Here is a 19,550-nt window from a genome sequence, read left to right as displayed (position 1 = left end):
GCCTGTGGAAGTGAGTGACATCATAGCACTGTAGTTCTGAGGGTTCTAGATGGATGCAACAATCTCCTGTTGCTTCTATGAAGGCCATAATAGACGACATCACCAAACAGCTCCATAGTCACATACACAGCAAAGGAGAGATGTTGTTTACACCTAGTGATGTCAGTGGTATTGAGTGACATCACAGCACAGTGCTAAGGCTCCTGGGCCTGGACACAGCAGCGGCTGCAATATCTCAACGGAGAATACGTTTATATATATGTGTGTGTGTGCGCGTATATATATATATATATATATATATATATATATATATATATTTCTCCGCCGAAATCACTTTTAAACCCATTTCCACCTTTTTTTCCCTTCTCTTCCTCTTACTTTTTTTTCACGTTTTTTTACGTTTTTCTCCTTTTCGCCTCTTTTCTGGGCGTATTATTCTTCTTTTTCTTCTTTTTTTTCGTCTAATGCATACCCCATCAGTGCAGCAATGCTTATTCAATACCGCCAGCAGATGGAGACACTGGGGGATAATTTTCTAAGGATTTATACTGATTTTTCCTGTCTGAATTTGTCGCACAGAAAGTTGCAGGCCAAATATGTGTGACATTTCTGCGACTTTAGCTTCTAGAGCATTTTTACAACATTATACATAGGTGCTGAATACATAAAAAGCGACTGTTCAGCGACAGACAAGTCGCATCGGCTGAAAGTAGGCCAGAATGTCAGTCCATGTTGGAGCAGGTTTAGATACAGTCTAAAGTATAGATCTCAAAGTCTGTGCACAGAATTTAGCAAGGGCCTCGCACCTTCTGATGCATCAGGTAGGTGCACAATAGCATAGCCTAACCCTCTGTACTTTGGTCTATATTGATGCGGGACATAGACAGCCAGCTGATGACCAATCCATTAGTGCAATGGATGGCTGGAAGCATTTGTCTTTGCCTTTGCAATACCACAGAAGCAATGCATGGTCAATGTACAGCAATGACACACCTGTGTGAACAGCCAGGAGACCCCCCCCCCCCCCCCCCATGTTATGTTACATAGTTACATAGTTAGTACGGTCGAAAAAAGACATATGTCCATCAAGTTCAACCAGGGAATTAAGGGGTAGGGGTGTGGCGCGATATTGGGGAAGGGATGAGATTTTATATTTCTTCATAAGCATTAATCTTATTTTGTCAATTAGGAACATTCAGCACCCACCCGCTATCAAGGCAGCTGCCTATCATGTCATGCCCTACCTGCACAGGTGTGCTGGCTACTCAAATGATCCAATTAAGGAGGCCATTTAGTCAGCAGCAGCAGAAGTCCTGTGCCTGGACGCTCCAACAGCGGCCAGACACAAGCAGAAGCAGAAGCAGCAGAAGCAGCAGCAGCACCACCTTTTGTTTTTTGGCTGCAGCAGCAGCAAGGCCCACAGGGCTGGCTAGCTGGCTAGCCAGCAAGCAGGTAGCAATGAAAGTAGGAATCTTTCTTTTTAACCCTGTAAGGGGGTGGTGCACTGTACCCGAAGATACTGCCATATCGGGTCAATGCATAGGGCGACGGAAGCAAGCTTCGAAATCGGCCCCCGTTCTCAAAAATCCATTTAATATATGGTCCCCAGATAGGGGACGTATCAGATATTAAACTGATAAGAACAGATACTACACTTGATCTTAGCCAAAAGGCCGAGAAGCGATAACCGTGAAAGGGGCGGGCCCAACAAGGTGCCCTTCATGGGCACTATCACTGCTTGCTGTCAGGGAGGCTGCCAGACAATTTTCCATGCACACTCTGGGCTGGGGGGCAGTCAACCACCAGTACACACAGCAGAACCTAAACCCATACCATTATTGCTAAGCAGCAAGACAGGGGCCCATTGCACTCCCACGGGGCCTTTTTAAATGCAATCCATAACCCGGATTTGCGAGGAACCCTTCTTACTCCTCCTACTTGCATGTGACACTGGGCTTAGGATCTGCATAGGAAACACACACACAAGCACACACCTACCTTTGTTGCCTGCAGATGCCTCCTTGGCTGTCCCCAAACGGTATCAAACCAACACCCACGGGAAGCTGTAAGCATAGAGGACATGCCTGCACCCCATTGGACTTACCTGTGTGGGTTAAACCCGGGTTATTTGACAACCTATGGCGGTGATGGTTCTGCTCAGGCAGAGCAGTGCTGATGCTCCTCATAAAGCTGTCGCTGCTGTGAAGGTTCTAGGTGACATCACAAATCCCTATGGTTACATACACAACAAAGCTGGGTTGTTGTTGTTTACACTCTGCAAGGCCTGTGGAAGTGAGTGACATCATAGCACTGTAGTTCTGAGGGTTCTAGATGGATGCAACAATCTCCTGTTGCTTCTATGAAGGCCATAATAGACGACATCACCAAACAGCTCCATAGTCACATACACAGCAAAGGAGAGATGTTGTTTACACCTAGTGATGTCAGTGGTATTGAGTGACATCACAGCACAGTGCTAAGGCTCCTGGGCCTGGACACAGCAGCGGCTGCAATATCTCAACGGAGAATACGTTTATATATATGTGTGTGTGTGCGCGTATATATATATATATATATATATATATATATATATATATATATTTCTCCGCCGAAATCACTTTTAAACCCATTTCCACCTTTTTTTCCCTTCTCTTCCTCTTACTTTTTTTTCACGTTTTTTTACGTTTTTCTCCTTTTCGCCTCTTTTCTGGGCGTATTATTCTTCTTTTTCTTCTTTTTTTTCGTCTAATGCATACCCCATCAGTGCAGCAATGCTTATTCAATACCGCCAGCAGATGGAGACACTGGGGGATAATTTTCTAAGGATTTATACTGATTTTTCCTGTCTGAATTTGTCGCACAGAAAGTTGCAGGCCAAATATGTGTGACATTTCTGCGACTTTAGCTTCTAGAGCATTTTTACAACATTATACATAGGTGCTGAATACATAAAAAGCGACTGTTCAGCGACAGACAAGTCGCATCGGCTGAAAGTAGGCCAGAATGTCAGTCCATGTTGGAGCAGGTTTAGATACAGTCTAAAGTATAGATCTCAAAGTCTGTGCACAGAATTTAGCAAGGGCCTCGCACCTTCTGATGCATCAGGTAGGTGCACAATAGCATAGCCTAACCCTCTGTACTTTGGTCTATATTGATGCGGGACATAGACAGCCAGCTGATGACCAATCCATTAGTGCAATGGATGGCTGGAAGCATTTGTCTTTGCCTTTGCAATACCACAGAAGCAATGCATGGTCAATGTACAGCAATGACACACCTGTGTGAACAGCCAGGAGACCCCCCCCACCCCCCCCCATGTTATGTTACATAGTTACATAGTTAGTACGGTCGAAAAAAGACATATGTCCATCAAGTTCAACCAGGGAATTAAGGGGTAGGGGTGTGGCGCGATATTGGGGAAGGGATGAGATTTTATATTTCTTCATAAGCATTAATCTTATTTTGTCAATTAGGAACATTCAGCACCCACCCGCTATCAAGGCAGCTGCCTATCATGTCATGCCCTACCTGCACAGGTGTGCTGGCTACTCAAATGATCCAATTAAGGAGGCCATTTAGTCAGCAGCAGCAGAAGTCCTGTGCCTGGACGCTCCAACAGCGGCCAGACACAAGCAGAAGCAGAAGCAGCAGAAGCAGCAGCAGCACCACCTTTTGTTTTTTGGCTGCAGCAGCAGCAAGGCCCACAGGGCTGGCTAGCTGGCTAGCCAGCAAGCAGGTAGCAATGAAAGTAGGAATCTTTCTTTTTAACCCTGTAAGGGGGTGGTGCACTTGAAGATACTGCCATATCGGGTCAATGCATAGGGCGACGGAAGCAAGCTTCGAAATCGGCCCCCGTTCTCAAAAATCCATTTAATATATGGTCCCCAGATAGGGGACGTATCAGATATTAAACTGATAAGAACAGATACTACACTTGATCTTAGCCAAAAGGCCGAGAAGCGATAACCGTGAAAGGGGCGGGCCCAACAAGGTGCCCTTCATGGGCACTATCACTGCTTGCTGTCAGGGAGGCTGCCAGACAATTTTCCATTGCACACTCTGGGCTGGGGGGCAGTCAACCACCAGTACACACAGCAGAACCTAAACCCATACCATTATTGCTAAGCAGCAAGACAGGGGCCCATTGCACTCCCACGGGGCCTTTTTAAATGCAATCCATAACCCGGATTTGCCAGGAACCCTTCTTACTCCTCCTACTTGCATGTGACACTGGGCTTAGGATCTGCATAGGAAACACACACACAAGCACACACCTACCTTTGTTGCCTGCAGATGCCTCCTTGGCTGTCCCCAAACGGTATCAAACCAACACCCACGGGAAGCTGTAAGCATAGAGGACATGCCTGCACCCCATTGGACTTACCTGTGTGGGTTAAACCCGGGTTATTTGACAACCTATGGCGGTGATGGTTCTGCTCAGGCAGAGCAGTGCTGATGCTCCTCATAAAGCTGTCGCTGCTGTGAAGGTTCTAGGTGACATCACAAATCCCTATGGTTACATACACAACAAAGCTGGGTTGTTGTTGTTTACACTCTGCAAGGCCTGTGGAAGTGAGTGACATCATAGCACTGTAGTTCTGAGGGTTCTAGATGGATGCAACAATCTCCTGTTGCTTCTATGAAGGCCATAATAGACGACATCACCAAACAGCTCCATAGTCACATACACAGCAAAGGAGAGATGTTGTTTACACCTAGTGATGTCAGTGGTATTGAGTGACATCACAGCACAGTGCTAAGGCTCCTGGGCCTGGACACAGCAGCGGCTGCAATATCTCAACGGAGAATACGTTTATATATATGTGTGTGTGTGCGCGTATATATATATATATATATATATATATATATATATATATATATATATATATATATTTCTCCGCCGAAATCACTTTTAAACCCATTTCCACCTTTTTTTCCCTTCTCTTCCTCTTACTTTTTTTTCACAATTTTTTACGTTTTTCTCCTTTTCGCCTCTTTTCTGGGCGTATTATTCTTCTTTTTCTTCTTTTTTTTCGTCTAATGCATACCCCATCAGTGCAGCAATGCTTATTCAATACCGCCAGCAGATGGAGACACTGGGGGATAATTTTCTAAGGATTTATACTGATTTTTCCTGTCTGAATTTGTCGCACAGAAAGTTGCAGGCCAAATATGTGTGACATTTCTGCGACTTTAGCTTCTAGAGCATTTTTACAACATTATACATAGGTGCTGATACATAAAAAGCGACTGTTCAGCGACAGACAAGTCGCATCGGCTGAAAGTAGGCCAGAATGTCAGTCCATGTTGGAGCAGGTTTAGATACAGTCTAAAGTATAGATCTCAAAGTCTGTGCACAGAATTTAGCAAGGGCCTCGCACCTTCTGATGCATCAGGTAGGTGCACAATAGCATAGCCTAACCCTCTGTACTTTGGTCTATATTGATGCGGGACATAGACAGCCAGCTGATGACCAATCCATTAGTGCAATGGATGGCTGGAAGCATTTGTCTTTGCCTTTGCAATACCACAGAAGCAATGCAAGGTCAATGTACAGCAATGACACACCTGTGTGAACAGCCAGGAGACCCCCCCCCCCCCCCCCATGTTATGTTACATAGTTACATAGTTAGTACGGTCGAAAAAAGACATATGTCCATCAAGTTCAACCAGGGAATTAAGGGGTAGGGGTGTGGCGCGATATTGGGGAAGGGATGAGATTTTATATTTCTTCATAAGCATTAATCTTATTTTGTCAATTAGGAACATTCAGCACCCACCCGCTATCAAGGCAGCTGCCTATCATGTCATGCCCTACCTGCACAGGTGTGCTGGCTACTCAAATGATCCAATTAAGGAGGCCATTTAGTCAGCAGCAGCAGAAGTCCTGTGCCTGGACGCTCCAACAGCGGCCAGACACAAGCAGAAGCAGAAGCAGCAGAAGCAGCAGCAGCAACCACCTTTTGTTTTTTGGCTGCAGCAGCAGCAAGGCCCACAGGGCTGGCTAGCTGGCTAGCAAGCAAGCAGGTAGCAATGAAAGTAGGAATCTTTCTTTTTAACCCTGTAAGGGGGTGGTGCACTGTACCCGAAGATACTGCCATATCGGGTCAATGCATAGGGCGACGGAAGCAAGCTTCGAAATCGTTCCCCCGTTCTCAAAAATCCATTTAATATATGGTCCCCAGATAGGGGACGTATCAGATATTAAACTGATAAGAACAGATACTACACTTGATCTTAGCCAAAAGGCCGAGAAGTGATAACCGTGAAAGGGGCGGGCCCAACAAGGTGCCCTTCATGGGCACTATCACTGCTTGCTGTCAGGGAGGCTGCCAGACAATTTTCCATGCACACTCTGGGCTGGGGGGCAGTCAACCACCAGTACACACAGCAGAACCTAAACCCATACCATTATTGCTAAGCAGCAAGACAGGGGCCCATTGCACTCCCACGGGGCCTTTTTAAATGCAATCCATAACCCGGATTTGCCAGGAACCCTTCTTACTCCTCCTACTTGCATGTGACACTGGGCTTAGGATCTGCATAGGAAACACACACACAAGCACACACCTACCTTTGTTGCCTGCAGATGCCTCCTTGGCTGTCCCCAAACGGTATCAAACCAACACCCACGGGAAGCTGTAAGCATAGAGGACATGCCTGCACCCCATTGGACTTACCTGTTGTGGGTTAAACCCGGGTTATTTGACAACCTATGGCGGTGATGGTTCTGCTCAGGCAGAGCAGTGCTGATGCTCCTCATAAAGCTGTCGCTGCTGTGAAGGTTCTAGGTGACATCACAAATCCCTATGGTTACATACACAACAAAGCTGGGTTGTTGTTGTTTACACTCTGCAAGGCCTGTGGAAGTGAGTGACATCATAGCACTGTAGTTCTGAGGGTTCTAGATGGATGCAACAATCTCCTGTTGCTTCTATGAAGGCCATAATAGACGACATCACCAAACAGCTCCATAGTCACATACACAGCAAAGGAGAGATGTTGTTTACACCTAGTGATGTCAGTGGTATTGAGTGACATCACAGCACAGTGCTAAGGCTCCTGGGCCTGGACAACAGCAGCGGCTGCAATATCTCAACGGAGAATACGTTTATATATATGTGTGTGTGTGCGCGTATATATATATATATATATATATATATATATATATATATATATTTCTCCGCCGAAATCACTTTTAAACCCATTTCCACCTTTTTTTTCCCCTTCTCTTCCTCTTACTTTTTTTTCACGTTTTTTTACGTTTTTCTCCTTTTCGCCTCTTTTCTGGGCGTATTATTCTTCTTTTTCTTCTTTTTTTTCGTCTAATGCATAACCCCATCAGTGCAGCAATGCTTATTCAATACCGCCAGCAGATGGAGACACTGGGGATAATTTTCTAAGGATTTATACTGATTTTTCCTGTCTGAATTTGTCCGCACAGAAAGTTGCAGGCCAAATATGTGTGACATTTCTGCGACTTTAGCTTCTAGAGCATTTTTACAACATTATACATAGGTGCTGAATACATAAAAAGCGACTGTTCAGCGACAGACAAGTCGCATCGGCTGAAAGTAGGCCAGAATGTCAGTCCATGTTGGAGCAGGTTTAGATACAGTCTAAAGTATAGATCTCAAAGTCTGTGCACAGAATTTAGCAAGGGCCTCGCACCTTCTGATGCATCAGGTAGGTGCACAATAGCATAGCCCTAACCCTCTGTACTTTGGTCTATATTGATGCGGGACATAGACAGCCAGCTGATGACCAATCCATTAGTGCAATGGATGGCTGGAAGCATTTGTCTTTGCCTTTGCAATACCACAGAAGCAATGCATGGTCAATGTACAGCAATGACACACCTGTGTGAACAGCCAGGAGACCCCCCCCCCCCCCCCCATGTTATGTTACATAGTTACATAGTTAGTACGGTCGAAAAAAGACATATGTCCATCAAGTTCAACCAGGGAATTAAGGGGTAGGGGTGTGGCGCGATATTGGGGAAGGGATGAGATTTTATATTTCTTCATAAGCATTAATCTTATTTTGTCAATTAGGAACAATCAGCACCCACCCGCTATCAAGGCAGCTGCCTATCATGTCATGCCCTACCTGCACAGGTGTGCTGGCTACTCAAATGATCCAATTAAGGAGGCCATTTAGTCAGCAGCAGCAGAAGTCCTGTGCCTGGACGCTCCAACAGCGGCCAGACACAAGCAGAAGCAGAAGCAGCAGAAGCAGCAGCAGCACCACCTTTTGTTTTTGGCTGCAGCAGCAGCAAGGCCCACAGGGCTGGCTAGCTGGCTAGCCAGCAAGCAGGTAGCAATGAAAGTAGGAATCTTTCTTTTTAACCCTGTAAGGGGGTGGTGCACTGTACCCGAAGATACTGCCATATCGGGTCAATGCATAGGGCGACGGAAGCAAGCTTCGAAATCGGCCCCCGTTCTCAAAAATCCATTTAATATATGGTCCCCAGATAGGGGACGTATCAGATATTAAACTGATAAGAACAGATACTACACTTGATCTTAGCCAAAAGGCCGAGAAGCGATAACCGTGAAAGGGGCGGGCCCAACAAGGTGCCCTTCATGGGCACTATCACTGCTTGCTGTCAGGGAGGCTGCCAGACAATTTTCCATGCACACTCTGGGCTGGGGGGCAGTCAACCACCAGTACACACAGCAGAACCTAAACCCATACCATTATTGCTAAGCAGCAAGACAGGGGCCCATTGCACTCCCACGGGGCCTTTTTAAATGCAATCCATAACCCGGATTTGCCAGGAACCCTTCTTACTCCTCCTACTTGCATGTGACACTGGGCTTAGGATCTGCATAGGAAACACACACACAAGCACACACCTACCTTTGTTGCCTGCAGATGCCTCCTTGGCTGTCCCCAAACGGTATCAAACCAACACCCACGGGAAGCTGTAAGCATAGAGGACATGCCTGCACCCCATTGGACTTACCTGTGTGGGTTAAACCCGGGTTATTTGACAACCTATGGCGGTGATGGTTCTGCTCAGGCAGAGCAGTGCTGATGCTCCTCATAAAGCTGTCGCTGCTGTGAAGGTTCTAGGTGACATCACAAATCCCTATGGTTACATACACAACAAAGCTGGGTTGTTGTTGTTTACACTCTGCAAGGCCTGTGGAAGTGAGTGACATCATAGCACTGTAGTTCTGAGGGTTCTAGATGGATGCAACAATCTCCTGTTGCTTCTATGAAGGCCATAATAGACGACATCACCAAACAGCTCCATAGTCACATACACAGCAAAGGAGAGATGTTGTTTACACCTAGTGATGTCAGTGGTATTGAGTGACATCACAGCACAGTGCTAAGGCTCCTGGGCCTGGACACAGCAGCGGCTGCAATATCTCAACGGAGAATACGTTTATATATATGTGTGTGTGTGCGCGTATATATATATATATATATATATATATATATATATATATATATATTTCTCCGCCGAAATCACTTTTAAACCCATTTCCACCTTTTTTTCCCTTCTCTTCCTCTTACTTTTTTTTCACGTTTTTTTACGTTTTTCTCCTTTTCGCCTCTTTTCTGGGCGTATTATTCTTCTTTTTCTTCTTTTTTTTCGTCTAATGCATACCCCATCAGTGCAGCAATGCTTATTCAATACCGCCAGCAGATGGAGACACTGGGGGATAATTTTCTAAGGATTTATACTGATTTTTCCTGTCTGAATTTGTCGCACAGAAAGTTGCAGGCCAAATATGTGTGACATTTCTGCGACTTTAGCTTCTAGAGCATTTTTACAACATTATACATAGGTGCTGAATACATAAAAAGCGACTGTTCAGCGACAGACAAGTCGCATCGGCTGAAAGTAGGCCAGAATGTCAGTCCATGTTGGAGCAGGTTTAGATACAGTCTAAAGTATAGATCTCAAAGTCTGTGCACAGAATTTAGCAAGGGCCTCGCACCTTCTGATGCATCAGGTAGGTGCACAATAGCATAGCCTAACCCTCTGTACTTTGGTCTATATTGATGCGGGACATAGACAGCCAGCTGATGACCAATCCATTAGTGCAATGGATGGCTGGAAGCATTTGTCTTTGCCTTTGCAATACCACAGAAGCAATGCATGGTCAATGTACAGCAATGACACACCTGTGTGAACAACCAGGAGACCCCCCCCCCCCCCATGTTATGTTACATAGTTACATAGTTAGTACGGTCGAAAAAAGACATATGTCCATCAAGTTCAACCAGGGAATTAAGGGGTAGGGGTGTGGCGCGATATTGGGGAAGGGATGAGATTTTATATTTCTTCATAAGCATTAATCTTATTTTGTCAATTAGGAACAATCAGCACCCACCCGCTATCAAGGCAGCTGCCTATCATGTCATGCCCTACCTGCACAGGTGTGCTGGCTACTCAAATGATCCAATTAAGGAGGCCATTTAGTCAGCAGCAGCAGAAGTCCTGTGCCTGGACGCTCCAACAGCGGCCAGACACAAGCAGAAGCAGAAGCAGCAGAAGCAGCAGCAGCACCACCTTTTGTTTTTTGGCTGCAGCAGCAGCAAGGCCCACAGGGCTGGCTAGCTGGCTAGCCAGCAAGCAGGTAGCAATGAAAGTAGGAATCTTTCTTTTTAACCCTGTAAGGGGGTGGTGCACTGTACCTGAAGATACTGCCATATCGGGTCAATGCATAGGGCGACGGAAGCAAGCTTCGAAATCGGCCCCCGTTCTCAAAAATCCATTTAATATATGGTCCCCAGATAGGGGACGTATCAGATATTAAACTGATAAGAACAGATACTACACTTGATCTTAGCCAAAAGGCCGAGAAGCGATAACCGTGAAAGGGGCGGGCCCAACAAGGTGCCCTTCATGGGCACTATCACTGCTTGCTGTCAGGGAGGCTGCCAGACAATTTTCCATGCACACTCTGGGCTGGGGGGCAGTCAACCACCAGTACACACAGCAGAACCTAAACCCATACCATTATTGCTAAGCAGCAAGACAGGGGCCCATTGCACTCCCACGGGGCCTTTTTAAATGCAATCCATAACCCGGATTTGCCAGGAACCCTTCTTACTCCTCCTACTTGCATGTGACACTGGGCTTAGGATCTGCATAGGAAACACACACACAAGCACACACCTACCTTTGTTGCCTGCAGATGCCTCCTTGGCTGTCCCCAAACGGTATCAAACCAACACCCACGGGAAGCTGTAAGCATAGAGGACATGCCTGCACCCCATTGGACTTACCTGTGTGGGTTAAACCCGGGTTATTTGACAACCTATGGCGGTGATGGTTCTGCTCAGGCAGAGCAGTGCTGATGCTCCTCATAAAGCTGTCGCTGCTGTGAAGGTTCTAGGTGACATCACAAATCCCTATGGTTACATACACAACAAAGCTGGGTTGTTGTTGTTTACACTCTGCAAGGCCTGTGGAAGTGAGTGACATCATAGCACTGTAGTTCTGAGGGTTCTAGATGGATGCAACAATCTCCTGTTGCTTCTATGAAGGCCATAATAGACGACATCACCAAACAGCTCCATAGTCACATACACAGCAAAGGAGAGATGTTGTTTACACCTAGTGATGTCAGTGGTATTGAGTGACATCACAGCACAGTGCTAAGGCTCCTGGGCCTGGACACAGCAGCGGCTGCAATATCTCAACGGAGAATACGTTTATATATATGTGTATGTGTGCGCGTATATATATATATATATATATATATATATATATATATATATATATTTCTCCGCCGAAATCACTTTTAAACCCATTTCCACCTTTTTTTCCCTTCTCTTCCTCTTACTTTTTTTTCACGTTTTTTTACGTTTTTCTCCTTTTCGCCTCTTTTCTGGGCGTATTATTCTTCTTTTTCTTCTTTTTTTTCGTCTAATGCATACCCCATCAGTGCAGCAATGCTTATTCAATACCGCCAGCAGATGGAGACACTGGGGGATAATTTTCTAAGGATTTATACTGATTTTTCCTGTCTGAATTTGTCGCACAGAAAGTTGCAGGCCAAATATGTGTGACATTTCTGCGACTTTAGCTTCTAGAGCATTTTTACAACATTATACATAGGTGCTGAATACATAAAAAGCGACTGTTCAGCGACAGACAAGTCGCATCGGCTGAAAGTAGGCCAGAATGTCAGTCCATGTTGGAGCAGGTTTAGATACAGTCTAAAGTATAGATCTCAAAGTCTGTGCACAGAATTTAGCAAGGGCCTCGCACCTTCTGATGCATCAGGTAGGTGCACAATAGCATAGCCTAACCCTCTGTACTTTGGTCTATATTGATGCGGGACATAGACAGCCAGCTGATGACCAATCCATTAGTGCAATGGATGGCTGGAAGCATTTGTCTTTGCCTTTGCAATACCACAGAAGCAATGCATGGTCAATGTACAGCAATGACACACCTGTGTGAACAACCAGGAGACCCCCCCCCCCCCCATGTTATGTTACATAGTTACATAGTTAGTACGGTCGAAAAAAGACATATGTCCATCAAGTTCAACCAGGGAATTAAGGGGTAGGGGTGTGGCGCGATATTGGGGAAGGGATGAGATTTTATATTTCTTCATAAGCATTAATCTTATTTTGTCAATTAGGAACAATCAGCACCCACCCGCTATCAAGGCAGCTGCCTATCATGTCATGCCCTACCTGCACAGGTGTGCTGGCTACTCAAATGATCCAATTAAGGAGGCCATTTAGTCAGCAGCAGCAGAAGTCCTGTGCCTGGACGCTCCAACAGCGGCCAGACACAAGCAGAAGCAGAAGCAGCAGAAGCAGCAGCAGCACCACCTTTTGTTTTTTGGCTGCAGCAGCAGCAAGGCCCACAGGGCTGGCTAGCTGGCTAGCCAGCAAGCAGGTAGCAATGAAAGTAGGAATCTTTCTTTTTAACCCTGTAAGGGGGTGGTGCACTGTACCTGAAGATACTGCCATATCGGGTCAATGCATAGGGCGACGGAAGCAAGCTTCGAAATCGGCCCCCGTTCTCAAAAATCCATTTAATATATGGTCCCCAGATAGGGGACGTATCAGATATTAAACTGATAAGAACAGATACTACACTTGATCTTAGCCAAAAGGCCGAGAAGCGATAACCGTGAAAGGGGCGGGCCCAACAAGGTGCCCTTCATGGGCACTATCACTGCTTGCTGTCAGGGAGGCTGCCAGACAATTTTCCATGCACACTCTGGGCTGGGGGGCAGTCAACCACCAGTACACACAGCAGAACCTAAACCCATACCATTATTGCTAAGCAGCAAGACAGGGGCCCATTGCACTCCCACGGGGCCTTTTTAAATGCAATCCATAACCCGGATTTGCCAGGAACCCTTCTTACTCCTCCTACTTGCATGTGACACTGGGCTTAGGATCTGCATAGGAAACACACACACAAGCACACACCTACCTTTGTTGCCTGCAGATGCCTCCTTGGCTGTCCCCAAACGGTATCAAACCAACACCCACGGGAAGCTGTAAGCATAGAGGACATGCCTGCACCCCATTGGACTTACCTGTGTGGGTTAAACCCGGGTTATTTGACAACCTATGGCGGTGATGGTTCTGCTCAGGCAGAGCAGTGCTGATGCTCCTCATAAAGCTGTCGCTGCTGTGAAGGTTCTAGGTGACATCACAAATCCCTATGGTTACATACACAACAAAGCTGGGTTGTTGTTGTTTACACTCTGCAAGGCCTGTGGAAGTGAGTGACATCATAGCACTGTAGTTCTGAGGGTTCTAGATGGATGCAACAATCTCCTGTTGCTTCTATGAAGGCCATAATAGACGACATCACCAAACAGCTCCATAGTCACATACACAGCAAAGGAGAGATGTTGTTTACACCTAGTGATGTCAGTGGTATTGAGTGACATCACAGCACAGTGCTAAGGCTCCTGGGCCTGGACACAGCAGCGGCTGCAATATCTCAACGGAGAATACGTTTATATATATGTGTGTGTGTGCGCGTATATATATATATATATATATATATATATATATATATATATATTTCTCCGCCGAAATCACTTTTAAACCCATTTCCACCTTTTTTTCCCTTCTCTTCCTCTTACTTTTTTTTCACGTTTTTTTACGTTTTTCTCCTTTTCGCCTCTTTTCTGGGCGTATTATTCTTCTTTTTCTTCTTTTTTTTCGTCTAATGCATACCCCATCAGTGCAGCAATGCTTATTCAATACCGCCAGCAGATGGAGACACTGGGGGATAATTTTCTAAGGATTTATACTGATTTTTCCTGTCTGAATTTGTCGCACAGAAAGTTGCAGGCCAAATATGTGTGACATTTCTGCGACTTTAGCTTCTAGAGCATTTTTACAACATTATACATAGGTGCTGAATACATAAAAAGCGACTGTTCAGCGACAGACAAGTCGCATCGGCTGAAAGTAGGCCAGAATGTCAGTCCATGTTGGAGCAGGTTTAGATACAGTCTAAAGTATAGATCTCAAAGTCTGTGCACAGAATTTAGCAAGGGCCTCGCACCTTCTGATGCATCAGGTAGGTGCACAATAGCATAGCCTAACCCTCTGTACTTTGGTCTATATTGATGCGGGACATAGACAGCCAGCTGATGACCAATCCATTAGTGCAATGGATGGCTGGAAGCATTTGTCTTTGCCTTTGCAATACCACAGAAGCAATGCATGGTCAATGTACAGCAATGACACACCTGTGTGAACAGCCAGGAGACCCCCCCCCCCCCCCCCATGTTATGTTACATAGTTACATAGTTAGTACGGTCGAAAAAAGACATATGTCCATCAAGTTCAACCAGGGAATTAAGGGGTAGGGGTGTGGCGCGATATTGGGGAAGGGATGAGATTTTATATTTCTTCATAAGCATTAATCTTATTTTGTCAATTAGGAACAATCAGCACCCACCCGCTATCAAGGCAGCTGCCTATCATGTCATGCCCTACCTGCACAGGTGTGCTGGCTACTCAAATGATCCAATTAAGGAGGCCATTTAGTCAGCAGCAGCAGAAGTCCTGTGCCTGGACGCTCCAACAGCGGCCAGACACAAGCAGAAGCAGAAGCAGCAGCAGCACCACCTTTTGTTTTTTGGCTGCAGCAGCAGCAAGGCCCACAGGGCTGGCTAGCTGGCTAGCCAGCAAGCAGGTAGCAATGAAAGTAGGAATCTTTCTTTTTAACCCTGTAAGGGGGTGGTGCACTGTACCCGAAGATACTGCCATATCGGGTCAATGCATAGGGCGACGGAAGCAAGCTTCGAAATCGGCCCCCGTTCTCAAAAATCCATTTAATATATGGTCCCCAGATAGGGGACGTATCAGATATTAAACTGATAAGAACAGATACTACACTTGATCTTAGCCAAAAGGCCGAGAAGCGATAACCGTGAAAGGGGCGAGCCCAACAAGGTGCCCTTCATGGGCACTATCACTGCTTGCTGTCAGGGAGGCTGCCAGACAATTTTCCATGCACACTCTGGGCTGGGGGGCAGTCAACCACCAGTACACACAGCAGAACCTAAACCCATACCATTATTGCTAAGCAGCAAGACAGGGGCCCATTGCACTCCCACGGGGCCTTTTTAAATGCAATCCATAACCCGGATTTGCCAGGAACCCTTCTTACTCCTCCTACTTGCATGTGACACTGGGCTTAGGATCTGCATAGGAAACACACACACAAGCACACACCTACCTTTGTTGCCTGCAGATGCCTCCTTGGCTGTCCCCAAACGGTATCAAACCAACACCCACGGGAAGCTGTAAGCATAGAGGACATGCCTGCACCCCATTGGACTTACCTGTGTGGGTTAAACCCGGGTTATTTGACAACCTATGGCGGTGATGGTTCTGCTCAGGCAGAGCAGTGCTGATGCTCCTCATAAAGCTGTCGCTGCTGTGAAGGTTCTAGGTGACATCACAAATCCCTATGGTTACATACACAACAAAGCTGGGTTGTTGTTGTTTACACTCTGCAAGGCCTGTGGAAGTGAGTGACATCATAGCACTGTAGTTCTGAGGGTTCTAGATGGATGCAACAATCTCCTGTTGCTTCTATGAAGGCCATAATAGACGACATCACCAAACAGCTCCATAGTCACATACACAGCAAAGGAGAGATGTTGTTTACACCTAGTGATGTCAGTGGTATTGAGTGACATCACAGCACAGTGCTAAGGCTCCTGGGCCTGGACACAGCAGCGGCTGCAATATCTCAACGGAGAATCCGTTTATATATATGTGTGTGTGTGCGCGTATATATATATATATATATATATATATATATATATATATATATATATATATATATTTCTCCGCCGAAATCACTTTTAAACCCATTTCCACCTTTTTTTCCCTTCTCTTCCTCTTACTTTTTTTTCACGTTTTTTTACGTTTTTCTCCTTTTCGCCTCTTTTCTGGGCGTATTATTCTTCTTTTTCTTCTTTTTTTTCGTCTAATGCATACCCCATCAGTGCAGCAATGCTTATTCAATACCGCCAGCAGATGGAGACACTGGGGGATAATTTTCTAAGGATTTATACTGATTTTTCCTGTCTGAATTTGTCGCACAGAAAGTTGCAGGCCAAATATGTGTGACATTTCTGCGACTTTAGCTTCTAGAGCATTTTTACAACATTATACATAGGTGCTGAATACATAAAAAGCGACTGTTCAGCGACAGACAAGTCGCATCGGCTGAAAGTAGGCCAGAATGTCAGTCCATGTTGGAGCAGGTTTAGATACAGTCTAAAGTATAGATCTCAAAGTCTGTGCACAGAATTTAGCAAGGGCCTCGCACCTTCTGATGCATCAGGTAGGTGCACAATAGCATAGCCTAACCCTCTGTACTTTGGTCTATATTGATGCGGGACATAGACAGCCAGCTGATGACCAATCCATTAGTGCAATGGATGGCTGGAAGCATTTGTCTTTGCCTTTGCAATACCACAGAAGCAATGCATGGTCAATGTACAGCAATGACACACCTGTGTGAACAGCCAGGAGACCCCCCCCCCCCCCCCCCATGTTATGTTACATAGTTACATAGTTAGTACGGTCGAAAAAAGACATATGTCCATCAAGTTCAACCAGGGAATTAAGGGGTAGGGGTGTGGCGCGATATTGGGGAAGGGATGAGATTTTATATTTCTTCATAAGCATTAATCTTATTTTGTCAATTAGGAACATTCAGCACCCACCCGCTATCAAGGCAGCTGCCTATCATGTCATGCCCTACCTGCACAGGTGTGCTGGCTACTCAAATGATCCAATTAAGGAGGCCATTTAGTCAGCAGCAGCAGAAGTCCTGTGCCTGGACGCTCCAACAGCGGCCAGACACAAGCAGAAGCAGAAGCAGCAGAAGCAGCAGCAGCACCACCTTTTGTTTTTTGGCTGCAGCAGCAGCAAGGCCCACAGGGCTGGCTAGCTGGCTAGCCAGCAAGCAGGTAGCAATGAAAGTAGGAATCTTTCTTTTTAACCCTGTAAGGGGGTGGTGCACTGTACCCGAAGATACTGCCATATCGGGTCAATGCATAGGGCGACGGAAGCAAGCTTCGAAATCGGCCCCCGTTCTCAAAAATCCATTTAATATATGGTCCCCAGATAGGGGACGTATCAGATATTAAACTGATAAGAACAGATACTACACTTGATCTTAGCCAAAAGGCCGAGAAGCGATAACCGTGAAAGGGGCGGGCCCAACAAGGTGCCCTTCATGGGCACTATCACTGCTTGCTGTCAGGGAGGCTGCCAGACAATTTTCCATGCACACTCTGGGCTGGGGGGCAGTCAACCACCAGTACACACAGCAGAACCTAAACCCATACCATTATTGCTAAGCAGCAAGACAGGGGCCCATTGCACTCCCACGGGGCCTTTTTAAATGCAATCCATAACCCGGATTTGCCAGGAACCCTTCTTACTCCTCCTACTTGCATGTGACACTGGGCTTAGGATCTGCATAGGAAACACACACACAAGCACACACCTACCTTTGTTGCCTGCAGATGCCTCCTTGGCTGTCCCCAAACGGTATCAAACCAACACCCACGGGAAGCTGTAAGCATAGAGGACATGCCTGCACCCCATTGGACTTACCTGTGTGGGTTAAACCCGGGTTATTTGACAACCTATGGCGGTGATGGTTCTGCTCAGGCAGAGCAGTGCTGATGCTCCTCATAAAGCTGTCGCTGCTGTGAAGGTTCTAGGTGACATCACAAATCCCTATGGTTACATACACAACAAAGCTGGGTTGTTGTTGTTTACACTCTGCAAGGCCTGTGGAAGTGAGTGACATCATAGCACTGTAGTTCTGAGGGTTCTAGATGGATGCAACAATCTCCTGTTGCTTCTATGAAGGCCATAATAGACGACATCACCAAACAGCTCCATAGTCACATACACAGCAAAGGAGAGATGTTGTTTACACCTAGTGATGTCAGTGGTATTGAGTGACATCACAGCACAGTGCTAAGGCTCCTGGGCCTGGACACAGCAGCGGCTGCAATATCTCAACGGAGAATACGTTTATATATATGTGTGTGTGTGCGCGTATATATATATATATATATATATATATATATATATATATATATATATTTCTCCGCCGAAATCACTTTTAAACCCATTTCCACCTTTTTTTCCCTTCTCTTCCTCTTACTTTTTTTTCACGTTTTTTTACGTTTTTCTCCTTTTCGCCTCTTTTCTGGGCGTATTATTCTTCTTTTTCTTCTTTTTTTTCGTCTAATGCATACCCCCATCAGTGCAGCAATGCTTATTCAATACCGCCAGCAGATGGAGACACTGGGGGATAATTTTCTAAGGATTTATACTGATTTTTCCTGTCTGAATTTGTCGCACAGAAAGTTGCAGGCCAAATATGTGTGACATTTCTGCGACTTTAGCTTCTAGAGCATTTTTACAACATTATACATAGGTGCTGAATACATAAAAAGCGACTGTTCAGCGACAGACAAGTCGCATCGGCTGAAAGTAGGCCAGAATGTCAGTCCATGTTGGAGCAGGTTTAGATACAGTCTAAAGTATAGATCTCAAAGTCTGTGCACAGAATTTAGCAAGGGCCTCGCACCTTCTGATGCATCAGGTAGGTGCACAATAGCATAGCCTAACCCTCTGTACTTTGGTCTATATTGATGCGGGACATAGACAGCCAGCTGATGACCAATCCATTAGTGCAATGGATGGCTGGAAGCATTTGTCTTTGCCTTTGCAATACCACAGAAGCAATGCATGGTCAATGTACAGCAATGACACACCTGTGTGAACAGCCAGGAGACCCCCCCCCCCCCCATGTTATGTTACATAGTTACATAGTTAGTACGGTCGAAAAAAGACATATGTCCATCAAGTTCAACCAGGGAATTAAGGGGTAGGGGTGTGGCGCGATATTGGGGAAGGGATGAGATTTTATATTTCTTCATAAGCATTAATCTTATTTTGTCAATTAGGAACATTCAGCACCCACCCGCTATCAAGGCAGCTGCCTATCATGTCATGCCCTACCTGCACAGGTGTGCTGGCTACTC

At 45.8% G+C, this 19,550-nt stretch overlaps 8 non-coding genes across 8 annotated transcripts; all 8 read right to left on the bottom strand.

Moving 5' to 3' along the window:
- Positions 1–1,494: 1,494 nt before the first annotated feature.
- LOC130301845 (U2 spliceosomal RNA) lies at positions 1,495–1,685 on the bottom strand. The gene has a single exon (XR_008852194.1). It is a non-coding gene; the product is annotated as a U2 spliceosomal RNA (small nuclear RNA).
- A 2,088-nt stretch (positions 1,686–3,773) lies between these two features.
- Positions 3,774–3,964, bottom strand: LOC130301863 (U2 spliceosomal RNA). The gene has a single exon (XR_008852210.1). It is a non-coding gene; the product is annotated as a U2 spliceosomal RNA (small nuclear RNA).
- A 2,105-nt stretch (positions 3,965–6,069) lies between these two features.
- On the bottom strand, positions 6,070–6,261 carry LOC130301860 (U2 spliceosomal RNA). Its single transcript, XR_008852208.1, has one exon. It is a non-coding gene; the product is annotated as a U2 spliceosomal RNA (small nuclear RNA).
- Positions 6,262–8,358: 2,097 nt separating this feature from the next.
- Positions 8,359–8,549, bottom strand: LOC130301844 (U2 spliceosomal RNA). The gene has a single exon (XR_008852193.1). It is a non-coding gene; the product is annotated as a U2 spliceosomal RNA (small nuclear RNA).
- Positions 8,550–10,640: 2,091 nt separating this feature from the next.
- On the bottom strand, positions 10,641–10,831 carry LOC130301859 (U2 spliceosomal RNA). The gene has a single exon (XR_008852207.1). It is a non-coding gene; the product is annotated as a U2 spliceosomal RNA (small nuclear RNA).
- Positions 10,832–12,922: 2,091 nt separating this feature from the next.
- Positions 12,923–13,113, bottom strand: LOC130301858 (U2 spliceosomal RNA). Its single transcript, XR_008852206.1, has one exon. It is a non-coding gene; the product is annotated as a U2 spliceosomal RNA (small nuclear RNA).
- Positions 13,114–15,196: 2,083 nt separating this feature from the next.
- LOC130301843 (U2 spliceosomal RNA) lies at positions 15,197–15,387 on the bottom strand. The gene has a single exon (XR_008852192.1). It is a non-coding gene; the product is annotated as a U2 spliceosomal RNA (small nuclear RNA).
- Positions 15,388–17,492: 2,105 nt separating this feature from the next.
- Positions 17,493–17,683, bottom strand: LOC130301842 (U2 spliceosomal RNA). The gene has a single exon (XR_008852191.1). It is a non-coding gene; the product is annotated as a U2 spliceosomal RNA (small nuclear RNA).
- Positions 17,684–19,550: the final 1,867 nt, after the last annotated feature.

Source organism: Hyla sarda, unplaced genomic scaffold (genome assembly GCF_029499605.1).
Source record: "Hyla sarda isolate aHylSar1 unplaced genomic scaffold, aHylSar1.hap1 scaffold_1137, whole genome shotgun sequence".
Taxonomy (NCBI): domain Eukaryota; kingdom Metazoa; phylum Chordata; class Amphibia; order Anura; family Hylidae; genus Hyla; species Hyla sarda.
Note: the sequence above shows the minus strand (reverse complement) of the source record. Positions and strands in the feature narration are given on the sequence as shown.